This window comes from Hibiscus syriacus, unplaced genomic scaffold (assembly GCF_006381635.1).
Source record: "Hibiscus syriacus cultivar Baekdansim isolate YM2019G1 unplaced genomic scaffold, ASM638163v2 tig00112402_pilon, whole genome shotgun sequence".
Classification (NCBI taxonomy): Eukaryota; Viridiplantae; Streptophyta; class Magnoliopsida; order Malvales; family Malvaceae; genus Hibiscus; species Hibiscus syriacus.
The window spans coordinates 2,793,224-2,808,979 of record NW_024063323.1 but is presented as its reverse complement, the minus strand read 5'-3'; the positions used below and the strand labels follow the sequence as shown (position 1 = coordinate 2,808,979).

The 15,756-nt window shown below is 34.7% G+C and overlaps 1 non-coding gene and 1 pseudogene across 1 annotated transcript; both read right to left on the bottom strand.

Annotated features, from left to right (window-relative positions):
- Nucleotides 1-329: 329 nt before the first annotated feature.
- On the bottom strand, nt 330-448 carry LOC120179163. The gene has a single exon (XR_005521587.1). It is a non-coding gene; the product is annotated as a 5S ribosomal RNA (ribosomal RNA).
- Nucleotides 449-2,458: 2,010 nt separating this feature from the next.
- Nucleotides 2,459-2,577, bottom strand: LOC120179165 (annotated as a pseudogene).
- Between the last annotated feature and the right edge of the window lie 13,179 nt (nt 2,578-15,756).

The following is a 15,756-nucleotide window of genomic DNA, read 5'->3' as shown; positions in this document are numbered from 1 at the left end:
ATATAAGCATAAGATGGTCTATTGACTTTCATTCCCTCCTAAACGCCATTCGGCTCCCCAGTTTGATCCTACTCAACCTCCCCACCATCTGCTTTCATATCGACTGCATCATCTCTATGATGATTCTCATAATTTCTCTCAAGATTACAACATTTTTTATTTTGCATCTCTTAAATCCTTCAACGGCGAGCACAACCTTTCCAGGATCGACAGTGATGACACCACCGCCTCATGCTCCAACGGCAGTGCTGGTTGACCTGAAACTTTCGTGAGGTAGGGTTTTACGTTAGGGTTTAGGTTTTCCATTCAACTATTAACCAAGGCTATAAAGGGTGCAAAACGAGGACTTCCCAAGAGCTCACCCATCCTAGTACTACTCTAGCCCAAACACGCTTAACAATAGAGTTCTGATGGGATCCAATGCATTAGTGCTGGTATGATCGCACCCAAATATTATATTAATATTAAATATATAAATTAATATTATTTTGAGTATTAATTCTTTAAAGGGAAAAGTTAAGAAAATGAGTAACAGAAAATTAGACAGTAAGTCTTTTTTTGCAAAAAAATAAAGAAAATTATGTTGATCAGAAAAATGGAATTATAATGGTCAATCTATTTTCCGCCAACCAAACACTGAAAAATAGGGAAAAACATTTTGCGGAAAAAACAATTACAATGAAACAAACAAATCCTATTTTTTTCAAATATCTGATTGATTTAACGCTTTTAATCTATTTAACTCGTTAATTTTTAAAACATATTTTATTAGTTTAAAAATATAATATTAAAAAACGTGATCTTTATATATTTAGATTAAAAAAACACACATAGTTATGGAAAAACCTAGCGATAACCTTGTCGGAAATCGTAGCGATAATGTTATAAGAAACACTACACTACAACAAAATAGGTTTATAGTGGCATTTTTAGTGGCGTTTTTAGAACAAACGTCACTAAATACTAGTACTTTAGTGGGATTTTTATATAAACACCGCTGAAGATTGTACTTTAGTGGCGTTTTTAAACAAACGCCGCTGAAGATTGTACTTTAGTTGCATTTTATACAAACGTCGCTATAGACTCGTATTTTAGTGGTTTTTTATACAAACGCTGCTAAAGACTCATATTTTACAAATGCCGCTAAAGACTCATACTTTAGTGGCGTTTTTATAAAATAAAAAAATCGCTATAGACTTGTACTTTAGTGGCATTTTTATACAAACGCCGTTAAAGACTCAACCTTTAGTAGGGTTTTTATACAAACGCCACTAAAGACTCGTACTTTAGTGGTGTTTTTATACAAATGTCGCTAAAGGCTCGTACTTTAGTGGCGTTTTTATACAAACGTCGCTAGAGACTCATACACTTTTAATTGCCTTAATAATTTTGATTTGTTTACTTTTACAATTTTTCCTTTCCTCAACTAAACTTTTCTACACACCATACTTCATAATATTTCTTGCCTAGATAGTACTTTCCCATTCGTTTATTTCTTTTGGTACTGCTTATTTTTGTTTCGACAAGAATTACAGGACTAGTTCATGATACCTAGCTCTGGCTATAGCAAAACCATCAATAATTCCCACCAATCCCTAAGGAGACGATAACTATACTTACTATTATATTACTTGCATTGATTGTGTATACTTGCACAAATTTAATTACCTTAGCATATACATTCACAAGCGATCACAAACCCAAACAAGCATTTAAGAAGGATGCTTCTCAGCCATTGAAAACGATATACTCCATGGTTGCATCATGAGGTAACTACTATAGATCATCCAAAGCCCCTCGATCAAGGCTTTCACGTAAACCTCTTCCATCAAAAATTTAGCCAAATAATAGTTGTTATATAAGTATACCAATTGCACCTATCTAATTGGCTTCCATAGTGCCAAAACCCTAGACAACAAAGTCTTAAACCCAATAGAAAAAATCAAGCAAACAAATCACTAGAACTTGACTCATGTTTTTGTCGATCTTGTTATGAACACGTTCTAAAAAATCGCACCATAATTATGGGACATGAATTGTCCACAATGTAATCCTCATCCAAAACTTCAACATCATCTATATCACATAGAAAATGAGATGGTAGTGTCGTCTCCGAGTTACCTGAAATAATATAAGCATAAGATGGTCTATTGACTTTCATTCCCTCCTAAACGCCATTCGGCTCCCCAGTTTGATCCTACTCAACCTCCCCACCATCTGCTTTCATATCGACTGCATCATCTCTATGATGATTCTCATAATTTCTCTCAAGATTACAACATTTTTTATTTTGCATCTCTTGAATCCTTCAACGGCGAGCACAACCTTTCCAGGATTGACAGTGATGACACCACCGCCTCATGCTCCAACGGCAGTGCTGGTTGACCTGAAACTTTCGTGAGGTAGGGTTTTACGTTAGGGTTTAGGTTTTCCATTCAACTATTAACCAAGGCTATAAAGGGTGCAAAACGAGGACTTCCCAAGAGCTCACCCATCCTAGTACTACTCTAGCCCAAACACGCTTAACAACAGAGTTCTGATGGGATCCAATGCATTAGTGCTGGTATGATCGCACCTAAATATTATATTAATATTAAATATATAAATTAATATTATTTTGAGTATTAATTCTTTAAAGGGAAAAGTTAAGAAAATGAGTAACAGAAAATTAGACAGTAAGTCTATTTTTGCAAAAAAATAAAGAAAATTATGTTGATCAGAAAAATGGAATTATAATGGTCAATCTATTTTCCGCCAACCAAACACTGAAAAATAGGGAAAAAACATTTTGCGGAAAAAACAATTACAATGAAACAAACAAATCCTATTTTTTTCAAATATCTGATTGATTTAACGCTTTTAATCCATTTAACTCGTTAATTTTTAAAACATATTTTATTAGTTTAAAAATATAATATTAAAAAACGTTATCTTTATATATTTAGATTAAAAAAACACACATAGTTATGGAAAAACCTAGCGATAACCTTGTCGGAAATCGTAGCGATAATGTTATAAGAAACACTACACTACAACAAAATAGGTTTATAGTGGCGTTTTTAGAACAAACGTCACTAAATACTAGTACTTTAGTGGGATTTTTATATAAACACCGCTGAAGATTGTACTTTAGTGGCGTTTTTATACAAACGCCGCTGAAGATTGTACTTTAGTGGCATTTTATACAAACATCGCTATAGACTCGTATTTTAGTGGTTTTTTATACAAACGCTGCTAAAGACTCATATTTTAGAGATGTTTTCGTACAAATGCCGCTAAAGACTCATACTTTAGTGGCGTTTTTATAAAATAAAAAAATCGCTATAGACTTGTACTTTAGTGGCATTTTTATACAAACGCCGTTAAAGACTCAACCTTTAGTAGGGTTTTTATACAAACGCCACTAAAGACTCGTACTTTAGTGGTGTTTTATATAAATGCCGCTAAAGGCTCGTACTTTAGTGGCGTTTTTATACAAATGTCGCTAGAGACTCATACATTAGTGGCATTTTTATACAAATTTCGCTAAAGACTCGTACTTTAGTAACAATTTTTAAATCCCACACCCCTTTAACCCTTTTTCATTTTTTCCACTTCACCTATATTTTCATTCCCATATAAATTTATTGGACGTGGAGGTGATGGAGGGAGAGGAAAGAGAGAAAGAGGGACGGCCACTATGACGGACGACCATCTATTCAACAACATCTCCCTAGGCAGTCGAGGTGGCACTGTTAGTTCAATCTCTTGCTCGAACTTTCTCTATGTTTCTTTTTTCTCTCTTTGTTCTTGTATATTTAAAGTATCAATATAATGGAAGTTTCAGCTGGGCTAAAACCCAAACGCTCGAAGTTCACTCTGGCAGTAGTTTCCGAACTGTCTTCTTCACCTACTTCATCATCGTCCATGCCAGTGATTGCTTGGTTTAGTTCTGATCGTGGAGTCGCAGAGCTCCGATTTTGTCAAGATTCAAAAAAATTCGATGGCTTTAGTTTTGACCTTGGAACTTCTCAGGTAAAAGAAATAGAGAGTTGTTTGGTTCTCGAGAAAATGGTAATGCATTGTTAAGTTTTTTTTCTGGCATTGTTAAGTTTTTTTCTGGCATTGATGACGTGCTAAGGCATTGAATTTGTTTCAAATTTACTAGTTTTTGCATATTGGGATGTTTCAAATTTGCTATTTATTACTGGAAGGTGTTTGCTGATTTGTTGGTTGACCCACAACTATTTATTAAGGATCTGCTGGTGAGGCAAGCTTTTGCAGAGGGTTCGCATCCAGTTTCATGATAGCACTTCAGCAAAACAAGTTTTTAGCGGTTTTTTGTCATATAGCGGTATTTTTAAGCGTCGCTGAAACCCTTTGTGGCTAAAAAACAAACGCCTCTAAAAGTTCCGCTGAAACTAACACCGCAAAAGATTACAACATTTGTGAACCACAAACACCGCTAAAGGTTATGTTTTTAGCAACGTTTTTTACAAACACGCTTGAGGTAATGATATTTAGCGACTTTTTTTCTAAACGCCACTAAAGGTTATGATATTAGTGGCGTTTTTTTTTCAAACACTGCTATTTATCTTTTCTTTTGTAGTGTTTTGTCCCAAAAATGCCGCTAAATGTTCTGACATATATATAAGCCAAATTTACGTCAAATTATAATTTTGGTACTACGTTCGAATTGTAAACATTAATTTGACATTATTTAATTCTTTAAATATATACCGATTAAAATATGAACATTTTGAAAATATCATTTCCAACTTAGAAAAGAACCGAAATACTACTAAAAAAACACTAATTATGTAAGATTAAATCCCAAATCTCAAATAATGATGCGAATGCCATCTTCGCATATGTTACAAGATTATGTGAGATTATTATTTACAAGATCTTACATCTTTAGCATGAGGACGTGATTGTTCATCCTGGTCAACACAATTCCATACATATACATTTGCATCTTCACAAGCTGAAACAATATGCTTCCCATCAGGAGTTAATGATGTGAATGCTTGGTTACCACCGTTACGTGCTCCTGCAGAGTAAGAAAGAGACAGCATGAATTTTTTACATCAAAAAGGTTTTACAACAAATTTAAAACTCCTCAACCAGTAGTCCCCTAAGGGAAAAGGTACAAGAAAATAAACAAACCTATCCATCCGGACGATAACAAACTGCTGTAACTATATCTCTTACATCACACCAGTCAACAACCTGGCAGCTAGAAATTGCCCAAATGCGCACTTTTCCATCTATTGAACCACTAATGAAGTAATTGTCATCCTCAAGGTTAAACTGAACACATGTTACTGCATCATAAAAAGAGAGGTAATCCTTTATTAGTGGCAAGGACAAGATCATTACGGACAATCTAATAATTCAATTAGATAATTGCATGTTAAATAGTGCACGCACACAGACAGAGAGAGAATCAACCAGAAGCATACCAATTACTATGAGCAAACACTCTTAGGCATGGTAAGATCCGACTTGCCACATACGAATGGTTTTATCAATAGAGGAAGACAACAGACACTAAGCTATTTGTTTGTGGTTTCTAGAATGAAAATTCCTTGGTTTTTACACAAATATCCAGGTTTGATTTGTGATATGCTTTTATTTTATAAAATGAATATATAATCATACCAATCCAGAGTTTCTACCTTGATTTTCTGCTTCTTTCAATCTACACCAGATAACACTAGTATACAATTTGAGACAGTATGAACATACAATGACCAGAAGGATGTTGTTAGCTTACATACAAATTAAAAATATATACTAACATGTACACAAGTAATGCATCCTTTCTAGAAAATAGAAGATTAGCAAACTTAGATTTTATTGATATGGATGCAAACACACACGTGAAGTTATCTTTATTTATTAGTTTTTGAATTTGAATTTTCCATTTCTTTTTCTGGAAGGGGTTTCATACTTGCCAAATACCTGTTGACTGTGTTTATGCCTCATCCCCTATTGTTTATCCTTACTTTTTTTGCTTGTTTTCCCCCGGCTTTCTATCAATTGCGAAGGTTTCCCTCTTGATCGAGTACACCTCTCACCAGACAACCTCGCCTATTGATGGCCATGACCATCATAGTAAAAGGATCAACAAAGCATATTTATGTCTTCAGTATACGCTCAAGTATTCTTAAACTTAGTACATAAAAGATGTTGCCAAATAAGAATTTTAAAAACAAGTATTTTATCTGAACAGCAACCAAATTTCAAATTTGTACTTAAAATAATTGCAGTTTGTTTGTAGCTACAGTTAAACAGACTTCTTCACCGAGAAAACTAATGAGAATCTACGGGGAAGACCGGATGGGAATGAAATTGGAAGAGGTAAAACATAAGAAAAGTTAATTACGAGGAAGTTTTTCTTGCAGAGGAAATAGAATAATATATTTTACCTATAGAAAACACTCTTGGCCGAAAGAGAGCTAACAAGTATGTCATCATAGTTGCAGATCGATACAACAAGTTTCATAGTTAGATGTCGACGGTGTAATCAACTAAGATTAAGAACAAAACCAACTTACTTGAACCACTCGACACCAATTTCGTCGGGCTTGACTTAAAGAATGGTGACTTGAACTCCAATTGTTTGCCATATATTGTGCACATGACCGTCTTCAATAGAATAGACCTTCAAAGGAAAAATTTACAACACATTATGGTTTAGTTATAGTCACTGCTATTACTTAATGCTATTTATTGCTATTTATGGAATAGACTTGAACTCCAGTTGAACTCACATATGATGAATTATTTAGACACATAGCTGATTTGATTAAAAATATGGTACGAATAGATTATAACACGTAAGTTGGAGAAATAGGGAAAATTGCCCGGTTAGTTGTAGTGGTTGATCTGAACAAACCACTAATACCTAGTATATGAATTGATGGGGTTATAAGACATCTAGAATACGAGGGACTCCAATAGATCTGCTGCAAATACTGTAAATATGGCCATGCAACCGAAACCTGCGGAATTAACACTGGTTCAAGTACTGAGGTAACAATGAAACCTAAAACGGTGCAAAATAATGTATCTGAGGGCACATCGGAGGATACAATCTATGGACCGTGGATGAACGCTAACACTAGGAAGAGAGCACCGAAAAAGGCACATGATAAAAATTATTGAACATCACAAATAAGAGACAATAGACATGGATATAGATTTCAGGCTTTGGCGGCAGTAGGGGACAACAATGAGAGTGATGACGCGCATAACATATGATAGACATCTCGAGTTTTTATTTAAAAACAACATAACAAGGAGGTATACTGTAGCAATTGATGAGAGTTCTAAAACGATATTATTTTCTTGTTAAATCTTTGATCTTACAGATTTATTGCTGCTGAATTGATTGTATTATGCTTATTTTCGTTCAGGATCTTACTTTCCAGAATTAGCAGTAAAAATGGTGCATTCTGCATTTTTTTTAATATTTAGTCAGGGTTGGAGACATGAACATGACTCTGGGCATGACACTATCTGATGTGGTAGTTTCTAGAAGGTCTGGTCAGCAGTAGTTGTAACACCCCAACGTGAGGATTGCTCTTTTAGACAAAGTTACCAACGTGAATCCCGAATGGAAAATCTAATTCGATGATCCAAAAGAAATTGAGTCAATGCGAGGATTGAGGTTGTTTTTACCATATTTATTTTCAACCTTCAATTTTTATTTCTTTATTTTTTCTTTAAATCACTTTTTATTATTTAATCTTTTTTACCAAAAACCCCTTTTTTACTACTTATCGCCTGGTATTAGCAATTCAAACAGAAATTTGGAATTTTATAAGTCCCTGAGGACCGACCCTTATTTCTCTTTACTACGTATTTCATTTATTTATTAATTGATAATAAGGAATTTATTTTGACATCAAAACGACAGTTGTCAAATTGGTGCCTTTGTTGGGGAATTCGCCGAAGTTACTAATTTTTGTTTACTTTTTATTTATGACCAGGACAAACCTGGGCAAATTAGTGGAGTACAACTCGAAAATCGAAGCCAAATCTAGGAGACTTCATGCACAGATGCTTAAGGAAAGAAGGAGACAACAATCAGATCCAGAATCGAATTCATAATCAAGTTCGAGTGAATCCATTAATACAAAACCAAATCCGATGGCCAATCCTACTATTAGAGAGTTAGTCGCAGCTCCTACTGAACAATAACCTTTTTGCATTGATTTACCCCAAGGTGAAACTCCATACCAGTTAAAAACTGGCCTTATTCATTTCATCCCTACCTTCCACGAATTATCAAACAAGAATCCGCATAAATATCTCAAAGAATTTAATATAGTCTGCTCCAGCATGAGACCACAAGGAATAACAGATGACCAAATCAAACTTAGAATTTTTTCTTTTTTCCTTAGCCTATTCGGATAAGGAATAGTTATTTTATTTACCCCCAAATTCTATTACTACATGGGCTCAAATGACTCACCTTTTTCTTGACAGGTTTTTCCATGCGGCAAATGCAAGTGAGTTTCGAAGAAGAATACTTGGAATCAAGCAACTTGATGGAGAGTTACTCTATGACTATTGGGAGAGATTTAAAAAATTATGTGCTAGTAGCCCACAACATGGGTTAACCGAACAAACATTCCTTCAATATTTTTATGAAGGACTAACTCCCCTAGAAATGAAGATGATCGATGCTTCCAGCGGAGGAGCTTTGGTAAACATGGCTCCTACTGAGGCTGGGGATTTAATTTCCACAATGGCCGCAAATTCTCAATAGTTTCGCCCCAACTAATGAACCTCCACGAAGTGTTCATGAGATAAGTTCATCTTCTTTAGAAAGTAAGATAGATAAATTAACTGAAGTAGTCAACTCTCTTATTGTAGAAAAGATATGACCCAACATATTATGTGGAATATGTGCATTACCTGATCATTCAACAGACGACTCCACTGATTCAATATGACACAACAACTCAAGTCAATACAGTAGGGAACTTTTGAATACCTCCCCATAGGGCTTATAATCCCTACAATAATACTTACAACCCATGATGGAATGATTATCTAAATCTCAGTTACGCTCAAAACTCAAGGCCGAATCAAGTTTATAAACCAAGGCCACCTCCACCACCCCCCACAACCACAGAAGACATCGTTAGAGTCAATTGTTGAAATATTAGCTCTTTCCAGAAAACATTCCAGATTCGTACTAAAGCCCCTTACAAGAGGTAGACAAGTAGATGAGCCAACTGGCTCAAACCATAGGAAGCTTGGAATCACAAGGTAAACTTTCGTCTCAAACCAAGGTAAATCTAAGGGTTAATGTCAGTGTCATCACTCTTCAAAGTGGTACAGTGATTGCACCACCTATTCCAGAAGATGAAGCAATCCAAAAAGGAAAGAAGACGATTGAGTCAGGATCCCATAAGAATAGTAACGAAGTACAAACAGATCCATCGCCATCTCCCTATGACATGCCACTACCTTTTCCATCGAGGTTAGTAAAAAGGGATAAATAAACTGAGGAAGAGAAAATACTAGACGCATTTCAGAAGGTTGAAATCAATATACCTCTCCTTGAGGTTATCCGAAAGGTTCCAAGATATGTTCGATTTTTTAAGGACCTTTGCACAACAAAGAGAAAACTTACTGGGAACGAGAAGGTAAATCTAGGAGAATATGTCTCAGCTATATTCCAAGAAAAGTTGCCACCAAAATTGAAAGACCAATATATGTTCGTGATACCCTGTAAAATTGGTAAAGTTGGGATAAAGTGAGCCATGTATGATCTTGGTGACTCTATTAATGTGATGCCTCTCTCTGTTTACAATATGATTACTAATAAGCCCTTAAAGGATACAAAAATATCAATTCATCTTGCCGACAGATCTTTCATTTACCCAGCAGGACTCTTGGAAAATGTCCTAGTGGAGGTAAACAACTTAATATTTCCTACTGATTTTTATGTAATTAACATGGAGAATGATCACACAAGTACTTCTTCTGATATTCTATTGAGGCGTCCCTTCCTAAGCACACCGCACACAAAAATAGACGTAAGAAGTGGGATTTTAACCATGGAGATTGATGGTGAGATCGTTAAATTTGATATGTATAAGAAAATGAAACATCCAGACAAAGTGACGAGAATAAATTATGTTAGTATTATTTATCTTTTGGGAAAAACAGTTTGTAGAAATTAATTTTTCTTTTGATATGTATAAGATCGTGATGAGGAAATCAGGAAGTTGAAAAAATACTTTTAGATTGTGTCGATCTAAAATTGATTCTTCCTAAGTCTAATGTTCTGCCTTCTGTTTTGTACGCACCCGAGATAGAACTGAAACAACTTTCGAAAAACTTAAAGAGTAAATTTTAGGAGAAAATGTTACTTTGTAACACCCCCAACCCGTACCCGACCCGGATACGAGTCCGACGTGTCACATTGACTTTTCAAATCTTGACTCTTAAGAAAAATCCCGAGAAATTTAAAACTTTATTTAAAACAAAATACAGACTTGATCAGAGTGCTCGTACTTAATGACTTATTACATGCCAACACTTTATACATAACCAAATACATACTTTGTCAAATACTTCTGATCTGATCTTTTAGTAGTGATACTGTCTTTGCCACTTCTATTCTTTCACTTCTCGTTCTTAGTACCTACGTGTAAATCACTTACACGCTAAGTCATAGACTTAGTGAGGCATATAAAACATATAATATAACCATATATCATTTCATATAAATAAAAGACATACATATACAAACACTATCAATAATCCTTTCCACTTACCATATACTCATCATATAACACATATAATTCATGTATGTGCATTCATATCATTGAATCACTACATATCAATATGCATGAATCTATGGTATGATAACAATATACAATCAGGTCATGCACACATGCAACTTACCTTCTTTTATCACTTTCACTTTCATTTGTCTTTCAATTTCATTGCCCATGTATATTATTGAGAATAGAGGTATGTGAGTACATTGAGGTTGTGCACTAATGTTGTCACCACAGCTCGTATAAATGTCCCGAATGACCTATCCAGAGGTCACACAGACCCCGGTAACTATCCAGAGGTCATAAAGAACCTCGGCAACTGTCCATAGGTCCCAAAGAACCTAGGTAAACTGTCCATATGTTCCTTAGAACATAGGTATACTGTCCATATGTCTCGAAAGACATAGGTAAAACCCTCGACTCTTGGCATGCCAACTATACCTATAGCTCTCGTATCATATACTATGGCATTTATTTATACATTTCGTATCACTTGTTCTTTCTCTTCTGTCACATACCACATGTATGTGTAACCATATATCTCATATCATATCACATATATCACATGTGCATATAATCTTATAGCTTCTTTCACATATACATGTAGTCACATAGCTTTCTTTCATGTAACCATGCATGTCATGTCAAATAACATATATCATATGTTGCATTTTCACTTAAGCATATAAATCATATAACATAGCATCCATCTATTTCTATGTATTAATGCATACATGGTAATTACATAACAATTTAGAAGTTACTTCTTACCATAGTAACTCCATCACTGGCTCATCACAAGCCAATGTTAATTCAATAAAATAAGTACAAAATAAATTGCACTCACCTTAGCTTTGCTTTGATTCGATTCTAATTCCTCAATTGTCCTGAAACGGATCACTTTCTATCTCTACATAACAATACACAGATTCATATCAATATTCCAATTGATATATTCTAAACTGTCACTTCTTAGGCTAAGAGAAAAGCCCATTTCCTCTTTCAATGAAGGTATGCATCGATGCACTACTTGTGCATCGGTGCATAAAATGCATTCGATGTTTTTATTTTAAAAGGATGCATCGATGCATTAGCTATGCATCGATGCATCAAAGGCATTTGATGTTCTTCTTTTAAAGGAATGCATCGATGCACTTATGAATGTGCATCGATGCACCTTGTCCAGAAATTGCATTTCAAGCCCGAAATTCATCAATTCTTCATTCAATTCTTCTATTTTAATCCCCTATTATGACTTTAAACTCAACTATCATTATTGAAGCCAACTTATGTCCATATAAATCATATTTATCTTCCATATTTCATCAAGATTCTTAAAATTAAGAATCTTACTAAACTTTCAAATTTGTTATAAATCTTTTCTAACTTCATAAATCTCTTATTCTTCTTGATGACAAGTCAAATTCCATCTTAAAAATCTCTTATTAACTCTTTTCCAAAATTTCCTTTAAAACCCCATTTTCTTTAATATTTCATGACTTCTTTATCTTTCAATCTTTAGATAACCTAAGCTTTCCTTAAGCTTAGTTATTATCTAATGATAAAAACCCAACCATAAATTTAGCAAATAACCAACTAACAAAGAAACTCACCTTTGCAAGCTGGCTCTGCACGTTTGAGAGAAGATGAAGATGAAGAAGATAAGTCTAAAACTTATCTCTTCAATCATACCTCTCATATATTATAATACTCATTTATTAATATTTAATATTATCTTTGTTCAATGACCATTTTGCCCTTCATCTACTTTAATAATTACTAACAACTTTTAGGAATTATTTCCAAATAAATCATCGAATTATTCCATTCTTCTACTTAATTCATCAAATTCTTACACTTTACAATTTAGCCACTAACCCCTAGTTTGGGATGTTACAATTCTCCCCTCCTTAAGAAAATTCGTCCTCGAATTTTCACTTTATAACAATATGAAGCAATCCTTATATACAGTCATCTTTAATTACTCAATACATATCTCTTTCACTCATGCTATAAATAATCTAACACCACTTATAACACTTATCCTACTTGATTCTTTAAACTCTATCATTCTCATATCTTTCTCTATTTATTCCTCATTATCAAGATTTCCTTATAGCATAACTAAACCATATATTTTCTCATGTTCTCATACGCTATTTAATCCACTCAAGTAACCACAAATCTTATTTACCTGAACATTATACCTTAATGGGTTTATATCAATAAAACTACTACAATTAACTTATAACTAAAATTAGTACTTCTCTCATCAATTTACTGTTCAAATGTAATTATGCTAGCCTAAATCAACCAATATCATAACGCATTTACTATACAACCGAAAGATACCTGCTAATAATTCTGGGTCCTCACAGTCTTCATTATCATTAAGATTATATATTCTAGCAGTGGAGCGCATCTCCTGTTGAGTAGAAGATTCTGTTTGATTTCTTTCTCTACCTCTACCCCTACCTCTTTGAGACATCAAAACAGATCGCTCTGATTGTGCAAGCTCTCTGTCATTCAATGGACAATCTCTCATGAAATGTCCTATTTCCCCACATCGGAAACAAGCTCCAGATTTAATTCTACATATCCCACCATGATATCTTCCACAATTCTGACAATGTCTCAATTGTGCTCTTCCATCACCAGACTCTACAAATTGAGTCTGTCTATCTCTCATCTGACTTGATCCTCTAGCGGAGGATGTCATCGACTCTGACCGTGCTTGAGATCGAAAATCAGAATCTCTACTTCTTTTGGGTGATACTAAACTCGATGAAGGCCCCATTCTTTTAAAAGATTGAACTCCTTGATCCCCATAACGTTCATTCTGAGCTCTTTCAAGAGCTTTTGCACGATTCACTACCTCTTGAAACGAGGACAGATTTAACACAATCAACATCTCCTTAATCTCGGGCGTAAGCCCTCCACAAACCATTCGCATGCATCTTTTTCTGTTGAAACTAACTCAGCCGCAAAACGACTCAACTTATTGAATTCACACTCATATTCATATATAGTGTGATCCAATTGCTTCAGATTCAATAATTCTTGTTTCATTTGCTTGATGAACTGGTCTCCTATATACTTTTGTTTGAACTCCTCTAAAAACAAGAACAGGTCACTTGGTCACTTGTCATTCTTAGAGTAACGTTCGTCCACCATATTCTCGCTTGTCCACGAAGTAAGGAGACTACTCCGTCTAACTTTTCCATATCAGAACAATGAAGTCCATCTAGCATAATCTTTACGTCATTGAGCCAAAAGTCCGCTTCAACAGGACTCTCCTCAACTTCACCTTTGAATTCAGGAGCTCCTAATCCTTTTAAATCTTTTGTTATATTCCTTCTCGGAGTGGAAGGAGCAGGAGATTGAAAACGCATCAACACCGCGTCTAACGTTCTAAAGAAAACGTCTTGGTCTTGCACAGGCACTCCAGAAAGTGTCTGTCCTTCACCTTGCCTAGCCAGGGCAGGTGAATTACTACCTTCAGCTAATCTATCATTTCCCGCTACGTCTCGGGAGTTGTCTTGTCCAGACATCTAATAAAATACAATCATATCATTCTATTAGCAAAACAGTATACTTACTTTCTATCATATCAGAAGTTTTCACTATTTCGTTGGCATGTATACTTTTTAAAACACTTTTGACTTTGTTTTTAGCCTAGAATCGGCTAAACCGTAGCTCTGATACCATTAAATGTAACACCCCCAACCCGTACCCGACCCGGATACGAGTCCGACGTGTCACATTGACTTTTCAAATCTTGACTCTTAAGAAAAATCCTGGGAAATTTAAAACTTTATTTAAAACAAAATACAGACTTGATCAGAGTGCTCGTACTTAATGACTTATTACATGCCAACACTTTATACATAACCAAATACATACTTTGTCAAATACTTCTGATCTGATCTTTTAGTAGTGATACTGTCTTTGCCACTTCTATTCTTTCACTTCTCGTTCTTGGTACCTACGTGTAAATCACTTACACGTTAAGTCATAGACTTAGTGAGGCATATAAAACATATAATATAACCATATATCATTTCATATAAATAAAAGACATACATATACAAACACTATCAATAATCCTTTCCACTTACCATATACTCATCATATAACACATATAATTCATGTATGTGCATTCATATCATTGAATCACTACATATCAATATGCATGAATCTATGGTATGATAACAATATACAATCAGGTCATGCACACATGCAACTTACCTTCTTTTATCACTTTCACTTTCATTTGTCTTTCAATTTCATTGCCCATGTATATTATTGAGAATAGAGGTATGTGAGTACATTGAGGTTGTGCACTAATGCTGTCACCACAGCTCGTATAAATGTCCCGAAGGACCTATCCAGAGATCACACAGACCCTGGTAACTATCCAGAGGTCATAAAGAACCTCGGCAACTGTCCATAGGTCCCAAAGAACCTAGGTAAACTGTCCATATGTTCCTTAGAACATAGGTATATTGTCCATATGTCTCGAAAGACATAGGTAAAACCCTCGACTCTTGGCATGCCAACTATACCTATAGCTCTCGTATCATATACTATGGGCATTTATTTATACATTTCGTATCACTTGTTCTTTCTCTTCTATCACATACCACATGTATGTGTAACCATATATCTCATATCATATCACATATATCACATGTGCATATAAGCTTATAGCTTCTTTCACATATACATGTAGTCACATAGCTTTCTTTCATGTAACCATGCATGTCATGTCAAATAACATATATCATATGTTGCATTTTCACTTAAGCATATAAATCATATAACATAGCATCCATCTATTTCTATGTATTAATGCATACATGGTAATTACATAACAATTTAGAAGTTACTTCTTACCATAGTAACTCCATCACTGGCTCATCACAAGCCAATGTTAATTCAATAAAATAAGTACAAAATAAATTGC